Genomic DNA, 8,181 nt, shown 5'->3' with positions numbered 1-8,181 from the left:
ATTATGTGACGATATCAATGGTAGGCGAATAGAAGCTACCATCGCATACCAAGAGATACGAATAACTGAAGCTCTTATAAGAAGATGTCTAGAGCTACATGATGATAATCCCAAACCTATTCACCTCATAACATAACATCTACTCAAGATATTTATTCAAACAATGGGATATCAGGGGATGGTGCACGAAGGACAATTCCAAAAGGGAATGTTCCCCAATTTATACAGATTCTTGATACACCACATCATTCAAGGCTTTGCCCCCCGGAAAGGGTCATGGACTCTGATGAGTCGGGATTTGACCAACGCCACAGTTGCTGTTATGTTTAATCAGCCATTGAACTTTTCCAAGATGATCTTTGAAGGAATGGTGAGCAACTTGTAAAAATCGAACAATAAGAAATTTTTGGCCTATCCCAGGTTTCTACAAATTGTTTTTAACCAAGAGTTGGAAGGATTGCCCATGATTGGTACACCACATGTGCTGCAAGATCCAAATACCTATAGACGGATTGAAAATCTGGCTAGCACAAGCAGGTTCAATTCTGAGGAAGTGTTTGAAATGGTACCATGGTTGTTGATTGATGATTTTGAGATTGTTCCAATACCTGAGTTAATCTCAGCTGAAGATTAAGAGGATGGTGAGAGTGAGGATGAAGGTAATGATGAAGATGATGATTCAGGTGATGATGGTAATGATGAAGATGGTAATGGAGGAGGTGAAGGTAACTTTGATGATACACTACAAGCTTAGGGGGAGAGCCAACACATACCAACACCACCAACAACACCCTTAGCCACACCACCACAAAAACCACCTTACCCACCCTCACCAAATGATTAAACCAACCAATCCCCACCCATTCAAACCCCCACCTTCCCTAACCCTAAGCCCACCTAAAACCTCACACCAATCACCACCTCAAACTACATTCCAATCCTTTCCTGAACCCAACACACAATCTCAGAGCAGGGTTTTACTTGTCCTAGCACGGTATTTTGCCTATCGGGCAAGGTTATCTTTTGAAGTCTTCTTTAGTGTTAATCCGAGTAGGGTTCACTTCCTCTAGCAAATGTGTTCTTCAAGCCAAGCATTGTTTGCTAACTAGCAAACTCTTGGCTAAACCAAGCTTCTGAAGCCAAGTATTTGGAAGATCTAGCAAGGTTTGATAAATAAACTGTAGTCCGAGCATGTTTGTTTAAAGTGATCAAGAAATAATCTAAGTACTTTCTCTAGCAAGGTTCAACCCCGAGCAAGCTACAGTGCCACCATCACAGTTTAAACAGTGTTACTAGTAAACTTGTGTTTGCTTAATAAGTTAACTTCTAACAAAAGGTTGAAGGGATTCATGAAGAAAAGTTTGTTCGTAGGACCATATCGAGCAAAGTTTGCTATGGTCAAGAAGATTGAAGTATGCTAGGTGAGTATTTTCTATGGAAAATACTCTAAGTAAAGTCTACCCGGAGAACTGTTCACCAGCCCACTTCAAGGTTACCAGGTCTACTCGTAAAGGACAAAAGGCACAAAGCCTACTCGGAGAAGACAATTGTCATAATGTCTACCCGGAAGACCTGTTTTTACACTTAGTGTATTTTTGAATATATAATTTGATTATGTACCAATCATTAGGGTTTCTAGAAGGAATGACAGCTGTTAGGTAGTGGCAGGCCTATAAATAGAATATTTTATGGCACGCCTACCACGGATTTTAGCAGACATTACACTTTTCAGACCTAGAAAAATATTCCTGATTGAGTGTGACGGCTGTCATAGGATTAGTACGGACAATACATTCCTTACAAGAAACCCTAATCGATTAACATTTGTATGAATCTTTTCTGTAAATGGAATTATTTTGAGTGATTGTCTGTGTTTGTTACATTTATTTATCCTTAAGCAACAACCCTGTTTGTTTCTGATTATGCCGCTAACAAACAGATATCTTACCTAAAATAACAACCGTCGTTAAGCTTCTTGTCGACACATTTATACGAGAGTAGGAAGAGCTTCTATTCCATCAACAGAAGTTATTCCAGCAACAGCTCTTGGGTTATGACTATATTGTAAGTGTGAGCGATCAATATCGGAGACCGACAACATTCAAGACATATCATCCTATCATTTCACAACCCCATTATAAGTTAAATCTTCTCAAATACTTCACAATATCATAAAATACCCATCACATAACATCATTATTGATTACAAACATATGACTACATGTACATCACAAATCACAACATCGTAAAGATTGTCTTAAACAAGTACATACAAATGGGTTAAAAACATTCTTCTTCACACGCGATTTTCTAAATACATAATCCTACTCTCAACACTCAACTCAAAGAATCAACAATAATATGCAAACGCCATACCAAACAGGGTTAACAACACTGCGCATATGTAGACTCATTATCCTTTCAATATAGGTAGACTCATTTAGACAGCTGGCGTATTCGCATCGATAGGTTCTTTCCCTCTTGCCGAATATTCTCCTTAGACTCATCCTTGGTTTCCTCTAGTAAGAGTTGGTTTAAACTTTTAATAGTCATCTTTCTTCATGAATGGAGTTATGGTACACCACTCTTCTTGGGGTAGCTTGTGAATGGCCTCTGATTATGACTCTATCACCTTATATAACGAACAAATCTCCTTGCGTTTCTACTAGGAGTAGGTGTCGGTGTTTCATAGTAGATGACAGGTAAAGGCTTGATGATATGCGTAAAGTGGTGTGTAAAAATATAGCAATAAATCAACCAAGCACAACGAATAATAAAAACCTAGAATACCCTAAAGCAAACCATCAGCAACAGGCAAGTGAACCTATCGGGTGTAGTATAGCTATAGGAAGACCTAGAGACACTTATTAAATTAACGAGACTAATTCTAATAGCTAATTAAATTAATAATTAAGAAAGGATTATTTTTGGATTTTTATTTATTTTATTTTAAAACTAAGAATTAATTAAACTAATCATAAACTACTAAATTATATTACCGAATAAAAAACTTTTGCAAAGTCAAATGAAAGTAAGGGTTACCTAGGCAAGGAATCCGAATTGTGACGACTCGGGCTTTTATTGGTTATGGGAAAATGTTACGGGAACCGGGAATCTAAAGATAGAAGCTTTAGGAAACCTAATGGATCCCTAATTACTCTCAAGGTGTAATCTAAGAGGAAATCCTAGAGATCATATAAACATACCGGGTTATTGGTTCACTTGTCAGTTCACCAACTATGATTAATTACCCAAGAAAACAGCTAACCCGTCGGTTTTACTATCTCAATGCACCTAAGTACACAGGGTGGTCTATAAAAAGTCTAGAGGACATGGGTAAACAGTGAAGTTAAGGAAAAAACAGGCAAAGTTCCTGTCAGATAATTTAACCTAAAACCCTAACAACGCAGAAAACCTGACTACTTATCACCCATAGGATATCTAAATAGGTAAGAATAAAAACTTCTAACTAAATGCCAATAATCAGTTTCTATGGTGATTAAGCTCAATAAACCATAAACAAGTTGCAAACACACAGTGAACAACCTAACATGCAACCTATGATCAAAAGACATTCAATCAAGTAACATGTGACATTCCTTCAAGCACAAATCAAAAGTAAATACGCATGTGACACATCTAATAAAACTAATAAAAACTTTTATTTAATCAAAATCCCGAAAACAAAACCTGATAACCAGAAATGACCAAAATAATCAACAAAACATCATCACAAGCCTAGATAACTAAAAGTGTTTAGCCAATAATCATGTTCAACACAGCCAACAAATAATTATATTCAATCACTAAGTTCATAACTAAAATAATAAATTTAACCTGAACTGAACTCAAATTTCCGTTGTCTTTTCTTTTGGTTTGTGGCACAGCAGGTTAGAAACTCCAAAACCTAGCATATTGTGATGTCCAAAATTTATCTCCTATTACGGCAGTCAAACTCCAAAAGAAGAATAATGATGATCATAATCTGCCTCACACCTTCTGTTTTTATATATTGTCGACACCTCCATCATCAATTAATATTAGGTATCTTTTTCTTGCAAAACACTCCTGACTTCATTTGCGGCCCATATCCCGATCCGTTGTAAAAGTCCATGTGAGTTTCATTTAGCCACTTAAATCAATTTGTACTATTATTATTAAATGTTATATATTAGAACATACTCACGTGAACTCATACACCTCATTTATTTTTACTTCAATTATTAGAGATTATGACCTTAAATACAATAAATTAAACCTAACTCTAATAATAATAATAATAATAAATATATTCGACTATTAAACGTTTATCTCTAGTTTAGTCGAAATACTTCATATGAGCTCTTTGTGTCTTGAAGGCTTTAGAATTCAATTATGAGCTACATAAGAGTAATATTAAATAAAAGTAACTCAAAAATACTTAAAAGTGTAGAGATTATTGATATATAATATGTATAGTTTAGACCACATCAAATATCTCCACACTTAAAACCTTTTTCTTCCTTTAAAATATGTAATGCAATGGAATCATAATTCAAGATCGATCATTAAAACGTATAGTTTAATTTTTTAAGCACAGATATACGTAAAAAACGCGATTGCCGATATAGTTGTCCACTGAAACCCAGTCACCGGCCTATCAAGCCCCTATCATATTTAACGATTAAGTTCAAGTGATATCAATAATCATAAGGGTCTTACACCTAAAGAGTTACAAATCTTCTTACCCCCATCTCAAGCATAATCAAGACAATTAATACCGGGTTGAAGCAGACTAGTTCAACCTATCATCGTAACCTAAAAACCCTTTAATGGTAAGAAGAAAATGCACTCAGGTAGAATTTAGACGGATGAAAGGTCAAGTGAGGCCGTACGAGCATACGTAAACCTAAAACTATATTCGCGGATTTCAGCCCATGAATTGTTTCACCAGATCTGCAACCCAGTATATGACGGTTCCATGCCTCCACCATTAGTATTTTCTAAAAATATTTATTGACTAAAAACCTCAAACCCCTAAGAGTCATCATCCCCTTTGTAACACGTAAGTTCTCGGCCCCATCTAGTATGTGCCTTTTGGCCTCCTTTTCTGTTTGTTAACCTTTTTTTTCTCTTTTTTTTTACTGAATGCTTCTTTGGCGTTTGCATAACTTTCTCATTCACTTTTACTTTCAAAATAATTCCACATCTTTAATGTTCGTGCAACAAAACCTTGTGCTCTTAGGCATCTTGTACCTAAATATATAACTATTTTTCTTAGCTCGTATAAAATATGGACATGGCGGGGCGCCAACACTCATTATTTACATTCATAAAACTTAGTGACGTGCTAATTTTAAGTTCTTGTAATTCTCACCATCTCAAAGTTGTCAAATTACGGTAATACTCGCTACGCCTTATTGAATTTTTAGCTTCACTACCCCCCTCAAAATGAGAACCCACAAGGTTTATGATTACATTAATAATAACCAAGAGAAACTTTTCAAATCTAGATGGGCCTACTGACACATCCCAAGTTAAGTGCGCTATCTTTTATTTAATATCATATATAATAGTAGTTTTAAAACATCAACCTTAAACAATAATATCATTTTCCATTATTCGCCAAAGAATTTTCGAGACATTTTTCAAATTTTTTCAATGATTTTTCTTTCTTTCTTTTTTTCTTTTTTAAATATAACTCTTTATTTTTTTCGATTTTTTTAGAAATCTAAAAACGTTAGTTTTCCATCCCAACACTTAAATTTCACATTGTCCTCATTGGAAGACAGTAAAAAGACAAAAAACAAAGCAGAAATAAAATAAAATAAAATAAAATAAAACAAAGCATAAAGAAAATGGAACAGACTCCCATGGTAATATTATAGTGATCTTCATATGTCATGTTGCGATAAAGAGACCGTATATCATTTCATTTGCGGCCGCAAAATTTGGATACTCTTTACAATCAAATAAGTTCATAACGCCCCTGTCCGAATGGAGATGGAGTATGAACGAAAGTATCCAAACTTGCAAAACAAAGCTCAAAATACCCAAAGCAGACATCAAACTGACTCTAAAACTAAAAACTGACTCAAAATACAAAAATAAAAGAAAAACAAATAAACATTATACAAACTCTACACTCGGGTATTCCCGATACCTTTCCCTATCAAGCAAAGCAATCAGGGTAGGGATGTCGAGGATAAATACATCTTCCTCGACCGTATTAACCAGCCACCGATATAATGCTTTATCCTATGGCCGTTCACCTTCCACGTGCTCCCATTAACATCTTGAAGTTCACCGCACCATGTGGAAACACCTCATTGACCACTTTTGGTCCTCCCCATCTCGATCTAAGTTTACCTGGAAATCGCTTCAGACGAGAACTATTAAGCACCACTAAATCCCCACACTTTAACTCTTTCACCTTCTTCAACTTCCGATCGTGCAACGCCTTCGTACGCTCCCCATAACTCAATGATCTCGCATACGCCTCCTCTCTCAACTCCTCCACCTCATGATTTGGGAGATACCGGTTTTTCGCAGCTTGGGTCTAGTCAAGATTAACCGAACTCAACGCCCAATATGCTCTATGCTCTAACTCAACAGGTAGATGGCTTAAGTTCTGGCTGATTCCCTTAATGTCTATGAGTTTCCACGCCATAGCCTGTTTGTGTGTCTTGAGCACATAAACCAACCTCGACTTCTCATCATCCATGGTGTCCTTCAGTTAAAACCTCATGATAATGCCTAAGAATCTCACGGCCCTTTTACCTACTCACATACCTCATAAATGCTCGATCGTCGCATACACGAAACAAATACGACACATCCATATGTAGTGGTTGGCGTCTGCGAAGAACTTCCTCTTTTGCTGATAAATCATGCCCTTGACCACCACTCCTTCGGCCAGATAATTCACAATGTCGTAGAACCATGGCAGACCCTCCTCTTCAGCACTAACGTACAACACTGGCTCTCTCTCAATCCCACTCTCTGCATCATCAACGACTCGCGGGGAAACTTATCCTCAATGGCATGTTCTCTAATCTCCTCTCTCTTCGGATCCTCCAGACGTGATAAGTGATCCGTAGCTACATTCTTCGCTCCTTTTTTATCTCAATCTCAATATAAAACTCAAAAATCAAGAGAATGCATCGTATCAGGCGAGGCTTGTCATCTTTCTTGGTGAATAGAAATCGTAATGCCACATGATCAGTATAAACGATGGTTTTGGACAACACCAGATATGAAAAGAATTTGTCAAACGCGAAGACCACTGCAAGAAGCTCCTTCTCAGTAGTCGTGTAATTCTCCTGAGCGTCATTGAGGGTCTAGCTCACGTAATAGATAGGATGGAAGTGCTTGTCCTTTCGCTGATCAAGAACACCCCAACTGGAAAATCACTAGCGTCACACATGAGCTCGAAGGGTATGCTCCAGTCGGGGTGCTATTATGATACGGGCGTTAACCAACTGTCCTTTGAGAAACTCAAACGCCTTCAGAAAATCAGCTTCGAAGTTGAATGCCGCCTCCTTCTCTAGAAGGCGCGTCATAGGCCGGGTGATCTTAGAAAAATATCTGATGAACCTATGATAGAAACCCGCATGCCCAGTAAAACTACGAACCAATTTCACACTAGTCGGTGGAGGAAGTCTACTTATGGTGTTGATTTTAGCTCTGTCTACCTTAATACCCTCGCACAAAATCTTGTGCTCGAGCACTATGCCTTCATTAACCATGAAGTGGCACTTCTCCCCGTTCAGCAACAACTTAGTCTCTATGCACCGCTTTATCATCCTCTCAAGATTAGAAAGACATTAATCGAATGAGTTCTGCATATAAAGAAAAATTGTCCATGAAGACCTCCATGGAACTCTTGATCATGTCCTGGAATATCGCTACCATGCAACGCTGGAAAGTAGTCGGAACATTACGTAACCCGAAAGGCATATGTGTGTACGCGAAGGTACCGTATGGGCATGTAAATGTGAACTTTTCGTGATCCTCATTTGCGACCGGGATATGAAAATAACCTGAAAATCCATCAAGAAAACAGTAAAACTGTCATCCCGACTGACGCTCCAACATCTGGTCGATGAGCGGAAGAGGAAAGTGGTCTTTCCTAGTAGCGTCGTTAAGCTTCCTGTAGTCGATACACACCCGCCAACCTGTGACTGTCCTATTGGAAATAAG

Source organism: Bidens hawaiensis, unplaced genomic scaffold (assembly GCF_021521415.1).
Source record: "Bidens hawaiensis isolate Kalapana, Puna unplaced genomic scaffold, B.hawaiensis_p1.1 tig00012005_1, whole genome shotgun sequence".
Classification (NCBI taxonomy): Eukaryota; Viridiplantae; Streptophyta; class Magnoliopsida; order Asterales; family Asteraceae; genus Bidens; species Bidens hawaiensis.
Note: the sequence above shows the minus strand (reverse complement) of the source record.